Below are 22,641 nucleotides of genomic sequence, written 5' to 3' on the forward strand. Positions count from 1 at the left end.
TATTGTCTGGTTTTATTTCTGATCTTGTTTCCTCTCAGTAGATTAATAAGTAACACATGTAGATATTTTCATAGTATAATCATAAATTCTGATTTAATAATATACATTAATAATTACGTGTATACGTATATAATACACAGCACTCATACGTACATACGTACGTACATACATACATGCATACATACATACATACATACATACATACATACATACATACATACATACATACATACATACATACATACATGTTCCTCTCATGGGCAGATCTTTCACTGCAAACCCAGCCTTCTTCACTCTATCTTATTTTTTGCCTTCCTCTTAGTCTCTGCATATGATTCACATATCTTAATGTCGTCTATCATCTGATATCTTCTTCTGCACCGAACTCTTCTCCCATTCTCCATTTCTTCCAGTGTATCCTACAGCAGACAGTTTCTTCTCAGTCAGTGACCCTACCATTTCCTTTTCCTCTTTCTGATCAGTTTCAGTATCATTCTTCCTTCACCCACTCTTTCCAACACAACTTCATTTTTTATTCTTCTGCTACTTCACACGTTCCATTCTTCTCCATATCCAATTTCAAATGCTTCTGTTCGCTTCTATTCACTTAGTCATAATGTTCATGTTTGTGCCTCACACAATGCCACACCCCACACAAAGCACTTCACTAGTCACTTCCTTAGTTACTTGCCAGAGCTCCGCAGAAGATGCTCCTTTTTCTATTAAAAGCTTCCTTTGTCATTGCTATCCTTCTTTTTGACTTCCTAGCTGCATCTCATGTTACTGCTTATAGTACATCCCAAGTATTTGAAGCTGTCCACTTGCTCTGCTGCCTCATTTAGAATTCCCAAGTTTACTTTCTTTATTTTTATTCCTATGACCATGGTCTTAGTCTTGTTTGCATTTATCTTCATCCCGCACTGCTCATGTCATTTAGCTCCAGTAGCATATTCCATAGTATCATCTCCTCTTCTGCAAACAACGCCATATCATCAGAAAATCTTATATACTTAATTATTCTTCCTCCTACTATCACTCTTCTCATGTTTCGAAAACAGTTCTTCACTAAATCCTCCAAGTAGGGTTTGAACAGGGTAGATGATAAAGGGCATCCTTGTCATACTCCTCTCCCTATTTCACTCCCTTGAGACAGTTCTTCTCCTATCCTGACTTTGACTCGTTTCATATATAAGTTACTGAATTCCTCCTGTCTTGTCAATCCACACTTATTTTCTTCAGAAAGTCTATCAGTTTGTTCCAATCTACTCTGTCAACCGCCTTTTTTTCTAGGTTCACAATACTATATACACTTCTTTAGTATTCTCTAGGTATATTTCGCTGATTGTTCATAGTAGTGCAGTTGCATTCCTTTTACCTTTTCCTTTTCTGAAGTCAAACTGCTCTTCTTCCAGCTGTCCTTCCAGTTTAGAATATATACGTCGATTCAGTATTCCCAGGAGAATCTTCGCCGAATGCGATATCAGGATGATTATCCTGAACGCCTTACATTTCTTGACATAATTTTTCTTCGGTGTTGGCAGCAACACCGTCTCCATAAAATCTTCAGGCTATTCGCCTTTCTCATATATTTCGTTGCATAATTATAGAATTTCCTTCTTGTCTTCACCCAAGCATTTCACTAACTCAATGGGGATTCCATCAACTTCTGTTGCTTTCCCATTCTTCATTTCCCAAAGCGCTAGTTTAACTTCTTCTATTAAAATTGAAAATCCTCTTTCGTCTTCTGATGCGAATGCTTCATCTTCTATAGCTAAGTCATCTGGACGATTCCCTGTCTCATATAACTCTTCTACATATTTCATCCATGTGCTTAGTATTCCTTGTTTGTCTGTTATTTCATTTCTTATTTCGTCTTTTATCAACCACATGGATTTTTAACAAAATACTAGTCTAGAAAATACTTGTTTGTGACAAGGTGTAATTTTGTGCACCTCTATACATCACATTATCTAGATGTTTAACATCATTCTATTTTAACATTGTTTCTACCTAAATTTATCTAGCCTAATACACGAAGTGCATAAGCGAAGCTTAAAAATCAAAACGTGGAAACAACGGTTTTCACTGTGAGGAGACAGATGCTAATTGTAATGTACTGTAGATGGGAAGGTGAGAAGTTGTCATGATGTCAAAGATGTTGATATTAAGCTAGGAGTTATGGACAACAAACATCATGGTACGAACTATAATTACACTATCTACATAAAGATTAATTTTTTGGTCCTACAGGATACGTCTGTTACGGTAACAATTAATATTAGAGGAGAAACATTCGCTCCGGCGCCGGGGATCGAACCTGGGTCCTTGGTTCTACGTACCAAGCTCGCTAACCATTGAGCTACGCCGAAGTTCAATCCACAGCACCGGATCGAATCCCTCTCCTCCAGTGTTTTTATCGATCCGGTGCTGTGGATTGAACTTCGGCGTAGCTCAATGGTTACAGTGCTTAGTACGTAGAACCAAGACCCGAGTTCGATCCCCGACGTCGGAGCGAATTTCTCTCCGCTAATATTGATATTAGTTATAAACATACTGACTGGTCATGTGCTTTGTAGGAATCAAGGTTGATGCTACTGGCAAGAGTTAAGGCAGGAGACACATACTGTGTTTTATGAAAAAGAGAATAATCTACTCTTATATTTCTCTCCCGGAATCGAAATCATGGTCTCTGGTTGTTCACAGCGAGTAATCAGAATTTCTTTAAGCTCTATTTTTGTATGGATAAGATATTTTCAATACCTAACAACCAACATCAGTTTCATACCAGAGTAATGAGAAATCCGGAGGTTCTGATTCCGTGTTATTAGTATCATGCAAATAATACTCTGGAATAAAGAATGTCTGGCGAAAGTTCACGTCCTTAACACGCGTTTTGTATGCACATACACTTTAGGAACAGGATGAGACATCGAGGAGCCGGAATAGACCTGACTACCATGTAAACATCGCACAAAACCTTCCGTGAACAAATCCTCCATGCAGACTGTTTGCTAAGATCCGACGCTCAGGGCTAACTTCAATTATATATTGAAAGTAAGAGTCAATAATGTGGGCATTCGTTGCTGATCACCAGTGTAAAATCGCCATCAACTTCCTGCAGGGCTACGCGAAATATTTATGACTGCCAGAATTATGTTCTCTGGCGTTTTAGGCAGCAAGCAATATAGTGAACATTTTCCTTTGTTTGATTAATTTGAGGAATAACTAAGCTAGTGAAATAGCGATTATAAAAAATGGTGATAATAATAATAATAATAATAATAATAATAATAATAATAATAATAATAATAATTCCTAAATATATCAATATTAATGCAACACAATATAAAAATAAAGCATGATTATGAATACATACATACATACATGCACGCACGCACACACAATGATATATAAACAGTGCCCATATTAGCGTAAAGTGTAATTAAATCAGATTGAAAGTTGCACAAAGAAAGACTTATTCCAAAGTAATAATAATTTAGTCCTACATAAATTTAGCGACTGTGACATATCAAACGATTCGTGACAATTGAAATCATTGGCGAGATAAAAATTGCAAATACACATTTTGGAAAATTGCTTGCAATCTATGTTCGAATGACATATTGAAGAAAGTTTGAGTATTTGAAACATGATGTCTGATTGTGTTGTACTACAGTTCCAGGAAGGAAATCTTCCAGAGAAAATGATTTCGGATTATACTAGATAATATTCTTGTTATTCCACTTTTCGCCCAAGTCTTCACATATTATTTCATTCCAACTGAATATTTCCATCGAAGATGTAATAATTTTATTTTCCCGCCTTTTGAATTCTGGTCAACAGTAATTTTTGACTGTCACTCAAAGCGGTAAGCAAATTTCATATTTCTTTGTGTATTATTATTATTATTATTATTATTATTATTATTATTATTATTATTATTATTATTATTATTATTATTATTATTTTTTAGAATGCTGGCGGCAGAATACAGTATTATATAAGTCCTTATAATAAGCTTTGAATTGGTGTTTATAATTTTTAGATCACTTCATTTGCCAAAATATTATGCTGATTGTAGAATTACAACATCAAATGTGCACGAAAAATATTTAAACGTTCGCTCTTTAAAAACTAATAAAGAGGGAGATAACGGCACTGCGTAAGCTATGAAAATACATAGACTATTCACTATATAACATATGTAAATTACGCAAACATAGGCCTAATATATGAATTGATGTATTACTTGAAGAATCGTACAGATAATTACCTTTTTTATACCGGCGAATATCGAAGTTAGCCATACTCGACAAACTTGAACCGAACATAACGACTGTAATGCACGACGCTAATAGCTATAATACAAATAATAATGTGAAGTTATTTGTGATTTACAGGTCATTTATAACGCTTTTAACATTGACCGTTTAAGTGGGTACTTTTCGGGAGAAATGTCCGTTAGCATTTCTGTAATAGTTTACGGTACATTTTGTTCCTTAGCGGGTACGAGTCGATTCAACCAACAACACATCGTTACTCCTTAGAGATAACGGGATATGCAATCCGCAACATAGCATACAGGATACAAATAAAATAACTCTTAATTATGAAGGATTTATTAATTAATTCATAGTGTTCTGTCCAAGGGCAGGTCTTTCACTGCAAACCCAACATTCTCCAGTTTTTCCTATTTTCCGCCTTTCTCTTAGTCTCCTCATATGATCCATATATCTTAATATCGTCTATCATCTGATATCTTCTTCTGCTCGGAACTCTTCTCCCGTAGCATTCATAATAATCTTTAATTTATTTCATATAGGTATATCACAATCACAAACCACTTAAACGTGCCATGCAATTGTAGGGATTGTACGATTCTTCTGCAAATCATTTTTAGTACAATAATGAGAAATAATGATCAAACAAATATCATTATACAAGGGAAAATTGGATCGGTGTCGGGTAGAGTTCCCGGGTAGCTCAGTGGGAGAGCGTTGGTACGTTTAACCAAAGGTCCCGGGTTCGATACCCGGCCCCGGAACAATTTTTCCCTCGAAATTATTCAAATTAACTTTACAGGGAGTTATTCCTGAAAGCTTAATTTGCATAATACACGTCACTGTACGTAACAGAAAACCACAATTTAATGTCACACAGAGTTAGTGTGCACTCAAATGTTGGTTGCTTGACTGTTGTCAGCCCACTTTGAGGTCTGTGGATATAGAGGGAAAATTGGATCGGTGTCGGGTAGAGTTCCCGGGTAGCTCAGTGGGAGAGCGTTGGTACGTTTAACCAAAGGTCCCGGGTTCGATACCCGGCCCCGGAACAATTTTCCCTCGAAATTATTCAAATTAACTTTACAGGGAGTTATTCCTGAAAGCTTAATTTGCATAATACACGTCACTGTACGTAACAGAAAACCACAATTTAATGTCACACAGAGTTAGTGTGCACTCAAATGTTGGGTGCTTGACTGTTGTCAGCCCACTTTGAGGTCTGTGGATATAGAGGGAAAATTGGATCGGTGTCGGGTAGAGTTCCCGGGTAGCTCAGTGGCAGAGCGTTGGTACGATTAACCAAAGGTCCCGGGTTCGATACCCGGCCCCGGAATAATTTTTCCCTCGAAATTATTCAAATTAACTTTACAGGGAGTTATTCCTGAAAGCTTAATTTGCATTATACAAGTATATCTTTCATACGATTCGATGAGCTTCAATATTAAATAAAATACACACGTAATGATAAGCAAAGTCCGTTGGATTGTATGATTGACAGAATAACTTTTCTGACAGTGAGCATGCTGACTTTGAGTTAATTTCAACAACAAATGCCCATCTATATACTCAGGTTCGAACACGGAATGTACGGAATCTCTTAAGTCACTTGTGCTCACTGAGGAAACTCATCCCCTAATAACAGCTGCTTCTACAGGAAAGTCTAACATTTGCTGGGGCTTTGAAACGAGAGACCTCTATTTTACTTTATAATTCTAGCAATTCCCCTGCGCCCGTGTTTCTAACTGTGCCTCCACTAGATTGTTCTCCTTTATATGTTCGAACATAATCAATTCGTCTCTTTAAATCGATTTATTTCTTTTGCGTTCTTTTGCGTTCTTTTGTTTCATGTTGAACCGAATACACTTTGTAGTACCTCATAATTTCAAGCCTTTGTTGCATATCTGAGCACATACAATGTTGAAAATGTAATCACAACATTCTAACCTTATTAATGATTAAAATACACATGGAACTTCTTGCAGAACTACGTATTTCATCACAAAATATCACCAATTGTTAATATTTTGTCGATAATTTTGTTAAAAATTCATTCCACAGAAGTGTTATTTTATCAGTGGTACACATATTCATGTAGGCGAGTAACTTACAAATCGAAGTGGCGATCTACTCGTATATTTTCGAGTGAGGAGCCTGAAACTATCACCGCTAGATGACAGTATTATCCAGGTACAAAGACGATCGATATTTGTGCTCCAACGGCAGAAGTGAAACGAAGAAGCAACAGTTGAAAAATATACCTCTGTATGAGTGTACTATTATAGGACAGAGCTCCGTTGTGCTATTTTTCTGTGCAGAAAGTCTGGCAGCAGAGGATATTCGTAAAGAAATGCTGTCCATGTATGGTCAGCATTACCTGTCAGTCAAACTGTCTACAATTGGATGCAGACATTCTCTGAAGAGCGAACAAATGTTGAACACCGTGTCGGTCAGCTAGTGGAGATTGTCATGGAGGCAAATGTGCAACAGGTTGACGACTTGATCTGCGCAGACAGGATGAAGGGCGTGATATGCTATTCCGGATAGTCACAGCTGATGAGTCTTTGGTGCATCATTACCATCCCGAGACAAAGCGTGCATCAATGCTGAGATCAAGTCGCAAATAATACACTCATGAAGAGGTGCCACCATGTTTCAATTGCTGCAGTTTTGTTTCTTTTGTGCACACATCAATAATACTTATATCTAGCGGTGATAGACTCAGTAATGCCGAATAAGTTTAAATATGAAATATATTTATTTAAAATTTTTATAACTTTGTAATTGACTTATCTGAAAACCAAAAATAAATTGTAAAATAAAAGTTTAAATATGTTGGCTATAATATCTTAAACAAATAAGTTCGTTGCAGAAGAGTCGAGGCCGACCAGCCTACTGCTGGTCTTACGTCCATATGCCTTAGCAGAGGTGAACGATCAACTAATCAGTGCGATATGACGTGTTGTTAGCACGATAATCCTCCCACCGCACAGTGTGTAATTTCAAGCATCTAGCCGGCCAAAAATCATCTTTCACACTCCATATTTAATGCTAAATTCTTATATAGACGTGTTTATAACACTCCAAAGTATACTATCCAAGTATAGACAGATGCTTACATCTGTTAGGGGACCCTCACAACAGAGCGAAAGTTGCATGTCTCCGATAAGATCATTTGCGCTGCAGAGGCAGGCGCGCAGTTTGTATTTCGATGATGCAAAGTGAGGGAGTTAATATAATATTTTTCTTTAATGTACAGTTTGGATATATTATAAAGAGGTATATACTTTCAAATAAACTAATTCTTTTGCTAAAAATTATTATCTTATTGTCTAGAATAAGTGTCTGAATAAACATGTGCAGAGAGGCAAAGTTCTATCTTATTACATTATTTTGAGTTGAATTTTAAAAGGTGTAGCCCTCTATCACCTCGCTAAAATTTTGTGGACATATTCATTATGCTTTTCTGAGCAAGACGTCGTGATTTTTTTCTGCAACCAGATGCAGACAGAAAAACTATTAATTATTTTCAGACACCATGCGCTCCGTAATCAGGAGAGCTGTTTTCCAGGTGTGGAACAAGAGCGAGAAAAAAGTGAAATTCTCAAATATAATTCAACATTTTCGTCTCAAAGATTATTCTGAAGACATTTTACAGTCAATAAAAAAATAATTAAATTTCTATGCTCAAAAATTCGTTTACGGTGGGAAAAATACAGCATGAATGAGAAAATTTTCTTAAAATATAATGTGCTATGTTTGAACCAAGATGCAAAGTCTGAGAATAAAATATATAATGCTTTGAAATCTACTACAAAACAATTACAATTTGAGTCTGCCCGTACAAGCATTCGGGGATGTCCACGTAAACTTTTCGGAGAACTGAGCGAAAGATCAAAACGGAAAACATTTAGTACACTTTTTAAAGAAAGATCACCAGAAGAAAAGCTTTCTGCTGCCCATATGAGTTTCAGAACTTCTAGGAAAAGAGATGCGGCCAATATTGTAGGAGATCTTTTACTTGCATCACTTCAACGTGCGACAAAATCGAGAAAAAAACGTGAAAATTGATTTTGCAGGAACGACCAACAATTGTCACCTAATACGGTTCTCGCTTTGATTACTGATTTACAGTTGACCTCTAATCAATATAAAGAATTAAGGGAAATGCAAAATCTTGTAACAGTTAATTTAGATCCATCGTTTTATTTATTGCGAAACACTGAAGATAGGATAGGTTTAGGAAGGAAAGGGGACTACTTGTTGGCGTGATAAAACAAAGCAATCGCAATAAAAATGATGCAAATACCGCAAGAAGATTTTTCAGGTAGGTTTCCTCTTTCGCATATATTACGGGAATAGATGGAAATTTAATAAGTCGTTTACACTCTATCAGAAACTTTTTTCTTGAGGTTTTGCAATGCTGATGAACGGGCACTTGACATGTATGCAAGGGAGACAAGGGAATTATATTTATGCTTGCACAAATAGTATTATATGCCTACAACCCTTTACAAACTCTTGGCTCATGGACAGAAGGTCACATGACACTATTATACCTACTGGCATACTATCTGAGGAAGCCCAGGAAACGAGGAACAAATACTATATTAGACTTTTCAGAGAAGTCTTCGCAAGAAAAACATCAAGAAAGACACAAATACCGATCTTTTACTGAGGCTACTTATTTCTTTGGACACTTACATCATCAGCTTAAAGAAATTAAAAAGAGAAAATCGCTGTCGATTTTAATAGTAGTGCTGCTGTTCTCTCCGAGCCTCTATTACTCGGTGCTGCCGAAGGCGAGACTAGCAGCGAGGATACAGATTCTGATGGGGATGCATCTGACGTCTGAACGAGTAAGATATGTGGCAATATTCCTTCGTCTTACGCTTTCAATTTTAAGCGCATTCCACATTATGAACATTAATTTATTTTTTCACTGAAATCGATTTTTTTTACAATATTACTAATTTCATTTTCAGTCAAAATAGTTGCTATTTTCATTTTCATTATCGAAAACTTATCTACTTCAATAATTGAAGTTACATACCAAATGTTATGAAAATTGAGCGATTAGTTTTCGAGAAATTATTTTTGGCCGGCTAGACTCGCTAAATTACACACTGTGCACCGTTATTATGCTAGGGGAACAGGATTTCACTACTCATTATAGCATCCATCACGATGCTGGGTGAGCCCCGGTCCCGTACCCTGGTCAACATTTCATTAAAAATTCTTCTGTCGTGAGGAAGTAGCGCGCATTTCTGTAACGACAGTTGAAGGCATGACGTCATTATCACTCAGCTGCGACGCAGAACGTAATATTTTCCATATAAACAAATGACTCTTAAAATCGAAAATAAATGAACTGATATTCTGTAAAGTAGGTACACATTTTGTTGTCTTCCTCCCAATATTAATATTCTAGATCTTCACAGCAAGTAAAAAATTTTCTTATCATACTGATGGTAAAGTTTGAAAAGTAATAGAAATTATTGTAGTAGCCTTAAGCCTTGAGTACATACTGCTCACTCAGCTGACGAAGAGAGTCCAGTGAACGTATTACTCTTGCATGTCACGTTACCGGTTGGACTTTCACGACGATGACAACTTAACTCCTCTGTCCAAATACACGCCGTTGTGCCTCAATGGAGCAATGAAAGCAATTTTTCATACCATTACAGTTAACACTAACAGTAAGAATCCTTTATTAGTATAACTGCTGAGTGGATATCTGTGTGCGCAAATTGCAGAGATGTTTCCACATGAGCTTATTAAGTTCTCTTGTAACTCGTGCAGACAGTAGTAGCTCAGTGACAATAAGCCATGGAGATGCTCAGTGTGAAATATGAAAATATTAAAATGACTGCGTTTGAATTTTAGAATGGTAAATCCAACCTAATGATAATATACAACTCCCTTATATATATATATATATATATATATATATATATATATATATATATATCCTATTTTTATACATCTCATACACACTCAATTCCAAAGAAACCATTTATATTTAATTGACAGTACATTCATATCCGTCCAGTGGAGTCATACTCGCATCACTTCCGGAAAAAAACAATCGAACCGTGGTTAAATAAGTCATGAGGCATGTTTGCTATTCTCTTTCTGAATAATGTGAAATCAACAGTTAAGGTACCTGTGCGCTGTATCTTGCACTTAAATCTACTTAACGCTGTGTTTGTGGAGTGACCCTCCGGCGTAGACGTATTTACGTAAAATACATTCGAATTAACTGCTGATAGTCCAAGTTCCTAGTCAGTTGACTCTTCGAAATTACGCCGTATTGACCACCTGTAGTATAAACAGTGGAAATAGTGGTAATGTCACATTTAATACCGCAGCTAAGTAGCTCAAGCTATTATTTTGTATTACCTAACGAACTTCAGAACTTTCGACATGCGATATCTGAAGTTTATATACTGGTATAGGCCTATGTATAAGTGAAACTTCGATATGTGATACATGAAGATTACAATATTTAGAATATTATGTTTATGTGATACATTAAGGTTATATACTGTACGTGTATGTATTCACATATACTGGGTGAACAGTAGAGAGCAGAAAAGGTTTCACGGCCGGCCGGCTATGCGCGCGGAGGAGGGAACTCAAGGCCGCGAGAGGCCGTGAAATCTGTTCTGCTCTGTACTGTTCACCCAGTATAGCCTTTACTTATAATAGGTATATCGATGTTTCTAAGTGCGATAGATAATATAGTTGGTTGGTTTCTAATGTGGAGTCGTGTCTAGCAATGAAGCCCTTATCGATCTAACTTTCCATAAAATGTCTTAACATTATGTGGAATGTCACCTGAGCACGAGTATGTAACTTACTCTTTCTGGGGGTGCTAGAAGTCTTTATATTTAAAAAATCAATATATATCTTCGTCTGGCAATAAAGTATTATTATTATTATTATTATTATTATTATTATTATTATTTTAAAATGGATAGCTTGGGAATTAATGGAATGGCTTTAAAATTATTTAAATCTTACTTAAGTTACAGAACTCAAGCAACTAAAATAAATGATCTTCTTAGTGAATCACATGACATTGATATAGGTGTACCTCAGGGGACGATTTTAGGTCCCGTTTTGTTTTTAATATATATATATATATATATATATATATATATATATCAACGATTTACTTAAAATTGACATTGAGAAATATTCTGGTACTCTGTATTCTTATGCTGATGATACTGTGGTTATATTTAGCAGTTCGAGTTGGAATGAAACTTATTAAAATTCTAACAGTGATATTAACATTATTAAAGAATGGCTGGATGCTCACTTACTTTCTTTGAACGTTTCTAAAACAAAATTAATACCATTTTCATTAACATCACATAGCCTTGAGCAACTAAAAATGAATAGTAACAGAAGTATAACAATACATGATTGTAACCTACCTACTTGCTCATGTAACGCTTTGAGTATAACCTCACAAGTTAAATACTTAGGCATTATTATTGACCAACATTTAAAATGGGACAAGCATATCTCCTTCCTGTGAAAGAGATTGCTTAAAACAATCAACAAATTTTCCATTCTACGCTCTTATTTACCTGTTTATGTTCTGCGTACTGTGTACTTAGCTCTGTTTCAATCAATAATTCAGTATGGTATTCTAGGCTGGGGAGGAATGGCAAAATCGACTCTCCATCCTTTAAAGTTGCTCCAAAAAAGAATTATCAAAATTTGTCTATATAAACCTTTCGATTACCCAAAAAAATTAATTTTCCAGGAATTTGGTGTATCAAATCTCGAACAAATTTATAAACAAACATTGCTGATTTCCTTCCATAAAAACCACAATAAATTTAAATTTGATCGTCACGAATACCATACGAGACAAAATTACAGTTTCTTTCTAAATACCGGTACTCCGAAATGCCACACAACTGCTGGATTAAAACACAGCAGAAATTTTGGAACCAAAATATATAATGAATTAATTAGAGCTTACCCTGAGCTAAGTACACTTAACACACATAGATTTAAGAAACAAATCAGATTAATTATTTAATTCTTTAAGCTAATTGAGTTAAAAATTGATACTCTAATATTTTGTACTTTTGTATTTTCTATTTGTATATAGACCCTATTATTTACTTTACTTTATTATTTACTTTCATGTTGTTTTATGATCTAGATATTAATGTAATAACTATGTAAGCAAATGTATTTGATTAGAATTAGAGTCTGGCAGGGCGGAAGAGAAGGCCTACTGGCCTTAGCTCTGCCAGATTAAATAAATAAATTATTAAATTATTATTATTATTATTACACGCTGTATTATTTTACTATTTATTAATGTTATTGTGTTCAATGAACTCTCTTAATTTTGTGATATATTTTGTATAACTGATCTGAACTGCGCCCGAGCACGAGTTTCTGCTCTTTCGGGGTGCAATACCTAATGTACCTCAAGTTTAAAGTATTAAATAAATAAATAAATAAGTAAAAAATAAAAAAATAAAAAAATATTATTATTATTATTATTATTATTATTATTATTATTATTATTATTATTATTATTATTATTATTATTTCAAATGTAAGATGGAGCACTGAGATACAATCAGCTGTTGATTATTCAGGAACTGTATTCAGTAAGGGGATGGCGGTATAGCTATGGTGCGCAGTAAAAAAAAGCATAAATTGCAAGTTTTCAGTAGAGCAAAAGCAAAGTTTGAAATTAAGGTCAGTAGCATTATGATGAGCTGGAAATCTGACGTTCTACATTATTATGGAAGTGAATACACGTATGGCCTTTGTACCATATGAAGGAGTTCAGTTTTTATAATCACATAAGGACACAACTAAAAATCACTAATTTCTAATTTATTCCCTTTTACGGCAATGATGGTAATGCTGTTGCTCATAAATCCCCATTAAATACCCACTTAATGCTTTTGAATATGGAACTCATCTTTTACTTTATGCAGTTAAGTTTCACGCCACAGACCAGCTTTTATTTCCGGTCCTCGACTCCTAAATCCTGCACAATCTCTCTCTACGACGTAGTTGAGTCATAGAGAAGGGGAATATGCAAGAAGTCTGCAGGGTATTATGGATCATTGGATGGGAATTGCAGACGTTTTACGAGAACCCACCTTGTTTCCTTTATGCACCTGTCCAGGAGTCAGCCTGCAGCATTATAAATCCACCTCCCCTCTCTTCGCCACATGCAAACATATTTTCCCGGGACTCAAGCGGTCTCTCTTTCTTCTCCTCCTAGAGGCAGAGTTCCTGAAGCTGAGGGGGGGAATCGGAAATAAGCAAAAGTGAGGTGTGTGTGTGTGGGGGGGGGGTGGAGGGGTTGAAGATGGGAAAAGTGACGGTGCAAGAGGAAGGAGGGGAGAGAAATCGTTGTATGACGTCATATACCAGAAAGCTAACATCTTTTGCTACCTTGGTAACCGAAAGAATTTCACGCCCCGTTCGGCAAAAGAGAATTCACACATATACGTACACTCAAATCAGAAAAGTATATAGTTTTACGAGATGTTACGTTTCTTTGTTATCACTGAAATTTAGGGAGTTATTCTTCCTGTAAGTTCTCTGCAAGCAACGCTACTAGCTGAAATGTATCCTTTGTTAACTACGCTAGTTTTGCAATATGTAAAACTATTAACCAATGTCTATGCGTTGACTTCTTATACTAAAGATCCAGGTTCGGTTTCCGGTTATTTCAAATATACATTTTTGTGGACATATATATGATGTTGAGGTAAGTTTTCTGCAGCATCAACACTTCATTATCATCGTTGCAGGACGAAATAACACTTTGTCAACCAACATTATAACAAATACTCTAATTCACAATAGGACAGGGTTTTCAAATGTTCCGGATTTTAAAAGAAAATTCCGCAATTAAAACATATATTCTACGTCTTTTATAATTCTTCTAAGAAAGTCAAATTTTATCGTATTTTGAAATTAACGGTACTATCATTTAAAGTATTTGAACGGGAGTAAACCGGATGTTTGTAGTGAATAGGTTACAGTATTAAATAATAGTGATATAAAATATGAAATTCGTAAGATTTTATTTGAGTATACCAGCTTCAAATAGATTTTAGAAAAACAACTTTAAATCTGGTAGAAATTGAGTGTTTAACATTTGGACAGGTACTTTATAGTAAAAGCTACAACACAAATAATAGGCATACTTACTTTTTTTTAAACTCGACAAATCGCCTTAAGAATAAAAACTATTCGTTTTTTTATCATCTTCATGGTACAGGCAAATGCCCGTTCCAATCTTCAACGGTCTAATCAATGCATATGTTGCCTCCACTCCTATTTGTATTCTTCTATTTTGCTATGTCTTCATTCTGAATTATATCCAGTCTCGAACACCCTTTCGCATTATGTAGAAATCTCTTCTCACCAGCTTCTATTTTTACTGATGCCTTTCAGCGGTACTTTCCAGCTTTCGCAGTTATAAAGGATAGGAGCTGCCATAGCATTATCAAATTTTAGCTTAATATCTTTTTTGCTTTTATACTTATAGCATTTTATTAATTTTTTCTACGCGTTGTCTGCAAAATCTGTAATTTCTCTTTAATGCCATTTTCATATTACTGTATTTGTAACTTAAGGAGGGAGACAGGTAAAATTTTGGTCATTTTCAGTCAAAAATCCCATTCTCCTTTTCTTGTGAAAACTGAATCAGCAATCTCTTATTTGTTGAACAAATTCCAGTGCTCTGCTGCGTTTGAAAGCATAAAAATTACGCAATGTACGTACAAATGGCTGCATGCTGAAATTTTAATTCCATGCATATTTTTACAAGCTGTTCTCTCGTACTTTCTTTTCAGCACATTTCGTCAGGTTCGAAGTGTAAAAGTTCTTAAAATATTGTTACTAGGAACATGACATTTTTACTGCTTGTTCTATGTAGTCTACTGTAGTTAACAAAACGTGTTATCACTTTTTTGATAAACTGAATACTTTCGAAATTAAGAAACAAAATATATTTAGTATACTAAAAATTTAAATTTCGAAGTTGCATATGTATTTTTTAATCTTCTCTACCATTTATATTTATAAATTTAAAATTGTGGGTACGTAGTTATTTTCTAATCTTATCAGAGATACTGTAAAAAATATTGATACATGAAACTTAAATTTTGTCACAGGAGACAGGTTTTGAAAATATGCTAATTATTTTTATTTAAATTTGAATAAGTCAAAACTCATTCATCTCGTCAAAATGAAACTCATTTGCAAGAATACTTATAGAGAGGGGATAAAATGTACAAAATATAAAGTCTCTATCTTAACAATTGTAAAAAATAAGTACATCCATGGCGCTACAGTCCTGAAAGGCCAAGGTCGATCAGCCGGCTGCTGGCCTCACCACGTCCACATGCCGAAGCAGAGGTAGTTAGCACTATGATCCCTCCCCAGCCGTTATAGCTGGTTTGTGAAACCGGATTTTCGCTACCTATCGTAGCTCCCCAAGTGCATTACGATGCTGGATGGGCACCGGTCTCATACACTGTCCGAAATTTCATGAGAAAATTTCTTCCCTCACGAGGACTCGAACCAGCGCGCAGTCTGTAACGCAGGTCCTAGGCAGGATGCCTTAGATCGCGACGCCACGGCGCGGGACTCTTAACAATTGTATAAATTAGAAATTTCTCCCATCACCCCCCTTAAATCCAAAATATTTAAAGTGTGTTACTTGTTCTACAGCTTTGTTGTGTTACAAGTCACAGGAGGACATAAGTCGCCATTAGTTTTGTTGTTGTAGTTAATAGTTCAGAATGATCTCTCTTGCAAATTTTGTTTAATTCATACACTGATTTTTAAGTTTTCTTAGCTTTTTCATTACAATAAATTATGTTACCAGGAAATAGCAGTATATATTCTTTTATAATTTTTTATCAAGTAAAATATCGATATCTATGGACATTAAGCCTGGCGGCCTACTTGGTGCTATTCGACAGGAGTAGGCTACGTGCCGGCACCGGGTTTCCCCTTCTCTCTTCCTCTCTTTCACCATCATCCTCACTCTTTCCCTCACCCTTTACACTTACACATACACTCACCTAGTATACGACATAACTCTTCACAAATACACATCATGCATAACGGTGCCCGCCGAAGTGATGTGCAACTTGAAAAGGGGTCACAGTCATGCCATCTTATCCGCAGTGTATGGAACCCGAATCACGTTAAGTGAAGTCGGTAGGCATTAGATACACACACACACACACACACACACACACACACACATGTTAAATTGTTCCATTGTTAAACCATTTTGTCAGGTACCTGGAATGCAAGAGATTTAGCAACAAAGAAAAAAGTCTTGACATTGAATTGAAAAGAAAATGGATAAATATTTCAATCAAACAATCTAATTGTTTGTATCACAACATATTTATTTCTCTGTACAATACGAACTCTAATTATATTAATTAAATGTTTTACTATTATTCCGAAAATTAACCACAGTGAAGTTTGAAACTAAGTTTAATAATTTTATTTTTATGGTTATGGACATAAATGCGTTGTAATTATGGTGAATTTTACAGATATAATATGTGTAAAATTTATGATCATCATGTTAAATTGCAATAACATGAAAAATATATACCGCTCTTACAAATATTTCATTAATTTTTATTTGAGTTGTAAAATATTAAAATACCTGGATTGTCCTTTATTGCTGACCACATTAATTAGTTTGGCAATATAAATTTTTTATATGTTAAATTAATTGATAATTGTTAACTAGCAGTAATTTTGTTACTATTTTACTTTTATGCCTGTATGATACACCGCATTTTGCTGATCACTTTCTGTAACAAAGACAATGATGCTTTTATTAATCTAATAGGTAGTTAAATATAATTACAAATAGGGAGAAATGCTTCATTTTGCAATCATTTTAAACACAGTAATACATACAATTTATATCCATTAATTTATTGGAAAATTATACACAGCTATGGACGAAGAGGTGTGTAAACAGACAGACATAATGAAATTGTAAATAACTCAGTTTTTAATTGATAGGAAAGCTGAAAACATTCGTTTCATTGAAATTATTGAATGCCAATTTTTGCAATTTCTATGACATCACACAACTTTTAAGCGTAGAATTACAATATGAAATTAAAGAGCCAGTTGTTCATTATGACTTTAGCCGTAGCATTTTATCCAGAAATCCTGTATTTCTCATTAGAGAAATTGAAATTTATTTCCCTTCCATCGGAACTGTGTTTGTGTCCCTAAATTTGTGCTTGTTCCATATAGATGAAGGTGGTTGGATGATGACGTTATTAATGTGAATGTATAGGAATTGTTTAAACTGTAATTTACATAAAAGTGAGGACTTAACAGGCCAAAGGCGCGAATCCTTGAAGATGGATGACAATAATAATGAATGTGATGAAATGATTCCTGGTATTAGGCCTAAGTGAAAAAAGTTACCTGCTTTTGTGCATTGATATAATTTGATTCCATTGCGATATTTCTTGGATTTTGAGAAAATTAAAGATGAGAGAAATGAAAAACCTTATGTCAATTACTGTGTGCTCCCTCCTGTTGAGCGATATACACAGAGGACCGAGGCTACCAGTGGACGACTGGCCTCAGTCCACATAGCTCAACGAAGGTGAACGATAGCTCAACCAAGACATGAGTGACTTGTGGTTAGCATTACGACATCCCCCCAAATTGTTGTAACTGGCTTTCAAAGTCAGATTTCACTACTCACTCCAGCTCTCTAGCAAAGCTCCTCAAATTCTTCACGGTGCCGGATGGGCACCGGAACTACGATACACACTGGCCGAAATATCACGACAAAATGTTTCCTTCCAAAGACTCGAACCGTTCTCATTCCGTAACGGTTCCTCGTCACAGATTTCCCCTTACTCATCCTCCTACACTGTAGTATTGCCTCGCCTCTGGAATTCGTTACCTAGTGACGTCACGGACACTATCACAGTTTAAAATTAAATTAGAATATTTTCTGTCCTCCCATGAAATCCGTTGCTATATATTTGCTGATAAAGATTTTGTCTTTAGTATTTTAGTAATAATTTCCTTGTGTTAGATTAACCCTCTCTCTTGTGTTTGTCCCAACTAGAACAGCGTATCTTCCTTTATTTTATACTGAAACTGAGTGTCACTGTTATTTTGTATTCTTATCTGTTTTATTTTTTGATGCCATTTCTTCAAATTATAAGACCGATTTTTATTATTTTGAATTTTCTATTTTTATGTGCAATTGTTTTTATATAATTTTCATTTTGTCACACGTTACTATGTTACATGAATTTGCATGTACAGCTTGATTCAGGGATTTTGGCCCTAGCAAAAAGTAGATAGACTAAAGGCCCATTCACAATGAAAATTAAACATAATCGTAACATGAACACAGAAGTTTGCGGCTAGGTTACCAAATGGGATCATTCACAGTGATTCACATAAATATACTGACATTAACATTGCGTTAGACGTTAACATGAAAGATTGCGAACTCCAAACTTTCATGCTTATGCTTACGTGATTTGCAAACAGTAGGCCTACACCATAAATGGGCATCGTGCCTCACTGACCTTCACAGAGCTTATCGCTCTGAGTGACATCTTCACAGTCCCCGTTCCTCCCTCACGCATCTCCTAGGCGTGGGCAGGTTCTATATCAGTTTCATAAGCAATATCAGTGGTGGCATAATGATATTATCAAAGCAGTGTGTACGCGTTAGAAAATGATTATTTCATGAGAAATGGGAGGAAGAGGTTTTTATTTTTTTGCTGTTTAGAAGGGGAGAACATACGATGTATGTTATGCTCAAAAATCCTATAGGCATTAATAAATTTAACACACAACGACATTACTCCTTATGTCATAAAGAACACGCTGAATTAGAAGGTAAGACAAATTAAATGTTATTTTTCGTACTATTCCGAAGAAAATTTATGATCTTAAAATTTGCATAGTATACTAAATACGACATTATACCTTAAACACGCTGCATTAAAAGGTACGAGGAATTAAATATTGTTTGCACGTATTATTTTCAAAAGAAATTAAAAAATATATATCAAATGTGCGTAGAAAACGAAATATGATTTTCTGAAATTATTTTAGGTCGAGAACGTGCAAATCTATTAAGTCATCTTGATAAACGCCAGAATATTCAAGAAAATAAACGTAGATAACGTGATGGAATATTATTGGATAGTTACGAATTTTCTCGCCTGTGATTTAAATCAATTCAATGATGGAGAAATAGTAAAGAGGTTTATGATTAAAGCTGCCGAATTAATTTGCCAAATTCAATAAAAGTTTTCGAGCCTCTCACGTTAACCAAGCGCTTTCGTAATAATTCGCCACTGACCGCCTTAGCGATTACGATAAGGTGACGCAGGTCACAGCAGTTTATATTTCCCATCCTACTCTGCAGTCTCCTCTCCTAGTAATCAAACTATTTCAAATCGAGTGCCTCACGTAACCGAAAATTGTGCCCATGTATGGCCTACACAATCGTGGAGCGCTGAAGTATACGACAGAATATGAGGAAATGGCGTCGTTGTTATGTTTCCATGGTAACCAAGTATCTTTGCGGTTATGTTTATGTCCCATCATAAATTATGTGATTTTACCGTAACGTTTACATTCTTAAATTAACGCTTACGTTATGTTTAATTTTCATTGTGAATGGGCCTTAAGAACGAGTTACTCATCGCTACTGACGGGCTGGGTCACACAGGTCAGGCTGCCCAGTCATAACACCTAAGACTTCCTTCTTATCATGTCGCGGTACACTCCGTCTTAAAACACAATATTCTTCCGCACGTCCCGTTACTAACCACTATGTCTGTTGACTAACAATGTCATGATGACTTATATTTTCTTGACATGAGTGTCCCTCAGCTTCGAGCATAGATATTATTTTCATTCTTCCTCTTTTCTCTTCCCCTCCCATGCACATTTCTGATTAAATTTATTTCTTATGACGCAAAAGACAGCTCGCTCACTAGCCAAACAACCAAGGACAGGGACCATTAACGCTGAATCGAGCTGTACTGTAGGTCTGGTGGTGTGGAAGAAAAAGCCTGATGGTTTTAATTCACCAGAGTAAATAAATAAATACGTAAGTAAATAATTAAATAAATGAATGAATGAATGAATAAACGGAGAGCGGACTAATGAATAAGAATAATTAAGTAAACAATTGAAATAATTAATTAATTAATAATAAATAAGTAAGCCTAGTTAGGTAAATAAATAAATACAAATGAGTGAATGAATATAAGTAATTAAATAAATGTAAACGGATGAATGATTATACATAAATAAATAAAGCATGATGTCATAGACATCGCAGCTATGGCTCTGGATTTATATACGTATATAGACAAATATTTCATTATGTCATAGCCATACATACTCGTAATTGTTAGGCATTGTCACTAATAAAATTCTATCATCCTGAGTCCTGAGAGTATAGCATACTAGACTGTACTTAATACATGATTATGATGTAAGATGTAGGCTATATGCAGAAACCTGAAGTATAGTATAATGTATCTGCATTTGTGCCTTAACTGTAACCTGTACAACTTGTTCAGCATTTTTCCTCTTGTCAGTGACTTCTCTTTGAAATGAAGAATTATATAGCATTTTAAAAATAAAACAACAAATGTCTCAGGACTCAGGAAGCTATACATTCCAATGGATACTTGCTCTGTTGAACATTTCTCATAGCATATCATAGATTTGCTTTCCTAAATACATAGTACGATGTAGTACTTTTTCATTCACATCTACACCGATGATAGAGACAAATATGGAACATGGAGGAACGATAAAATTTTGACAGGGAAATTGAAGTACTCCGTCAAATCCTACATCATATACTGCCCTTACCATCAACAAATCCCATTTTGACTCTCCGAGATTTAAACCTGTGTTTGCGACGTAGAAAGCCGGCACTCTAGACGTTCTACCAAGCTAGGTCATTTATATAAATTTAAAATAAAATAAACCATTATCCTTTCGTCTAAGCAGTAAATTAGTCTATTAGCACAGCATGAAACTGCAGTGTTTTAAATTAGTAAAGAGCACTCAGGAAAAGAGTTTTAAAGTTTAACGTGCTGCACGAAACAGGGCGAGCTTGCTAATTCCGCTCTACAAGATCTTCTTCCACCTTTGCGGATGTTTCATTCCTTCTTTGTGCGTTTGCGGCTTTGTATCAACGCCAGCGAGTGATTTATGTATATTTTCTCTTCGTGTTCTCGCGGATGATTGAGGGTCTCTGCCTGGAAGAAATCGTCTAAATGAGATCTTTTGCTTGGAAACCTCTAAATCCTTCCAGAGTGATGCGTGCCATTCATCTATTCAATTCGCCTTCTCAATGAAAAAATGGCATACGTGTGTTGGCAGCGCCTCACAGGCCGCGCCGGCCGGTCTGAAGTAGATCGCGTCCGCAGTTCCGTCTGTGGTTACTTTGGACATGCCGATGCTGGTGAGGCTTGCGTTTGAAACCCATTAAAGGGCTTGTGAACTCGAATTTATAGTACTAAATCATTAAAACCATAATTTTAGCTCTAAGCTCGTGGGATAGATTCTGGAGTTAAAATAAAGTGGTTAATTGCATAAAATGTACATATTATTTAACAACATACCGAACCGATGCTAGACAACTTTATAGTTGATATAGCGTCGTTAAATAATGTATTTAAAACATGATCAATCCAGAATTCTCTTTAAAGTTATTGAATTATAAAATTCTTAAGTGGTGGTAGTAGTAGTGGTAGTGGTGGTGGTGGTGGTGGTGGTGGTGGTGGTAGTTTGCCTGGCAGAGTTAAGGCCATAAGGCCTTCTCTTCCACTCAACCAGGTTTCAGTAATATACATGAAATACAAAATTATGTGATAGATTACAAAACAACACAAAAGAAGATACCTTAGAAATTACATAAAATATAGTAGGAAATTACAAATAGTCAAAATCAGTTACATAATGTAAGAAGAATACAAAATAAAGTAGAACATTACATATGATCAAAATCAGTTAGCGTACATAACATAAAGGGAAATATATACACACACACACAATTTATAAGACATAAACTGCTCGAGATAAATTCGATGATTAATTCACTTGAGATATAGTATATTAATATACTAATAGGAAAATACATGTGCATTACAAGACATAAAAAGTTGAAAAGCAAAATCGTACTATATGGCATACAAATACAAATGATTAAGTAATATATCAAGATAATAAAAAAGGAAAAAAAGGAGAGAGAGAGGAGAAAAAAATAACAACTTGGTCATTTAAGACTATTTAG

General features: G+C 35.2%; 1 protein-coding gene and 1 non-coding gene across 2 annotated transcripts in view; both read left to right on the forward strand.

Moving 5' to 3' along the window:
* The window catches only part of LOC138696247 (uncharacterized), a 657,385-nt gene that overhangs the window by 258,443 nt on the left and 376,301 nt on the right, over window positions 1-22,641 (forward strand). The gene's annotated exons all lie outside the window — the stretch shown is intronic.
* On the forward strand, window positions 5,542-5,613 carry TRNAI-GAU (transfer RNA isoleucine (anticodon GAU)). Its single transcript has one exon. It is a non-coding gene; the product is annotated as a tRNA-Ile (tRNA).

This window comes from Periplaneta americana, chromosome 3 (genome assembly GCF_040183065.1).
Source record: "Periplaneta americana isolate PAMFEO1 chromosome 3, P.americana_PAMFEO1_priV1, whole genome shotgun sequence".
Taxonomy (NCBI): Eukaryota; Metazoa; Arthropoda; class Insecta; order Blattodea; family Blattidae; genus Periplaneta; species Periplaneta americana.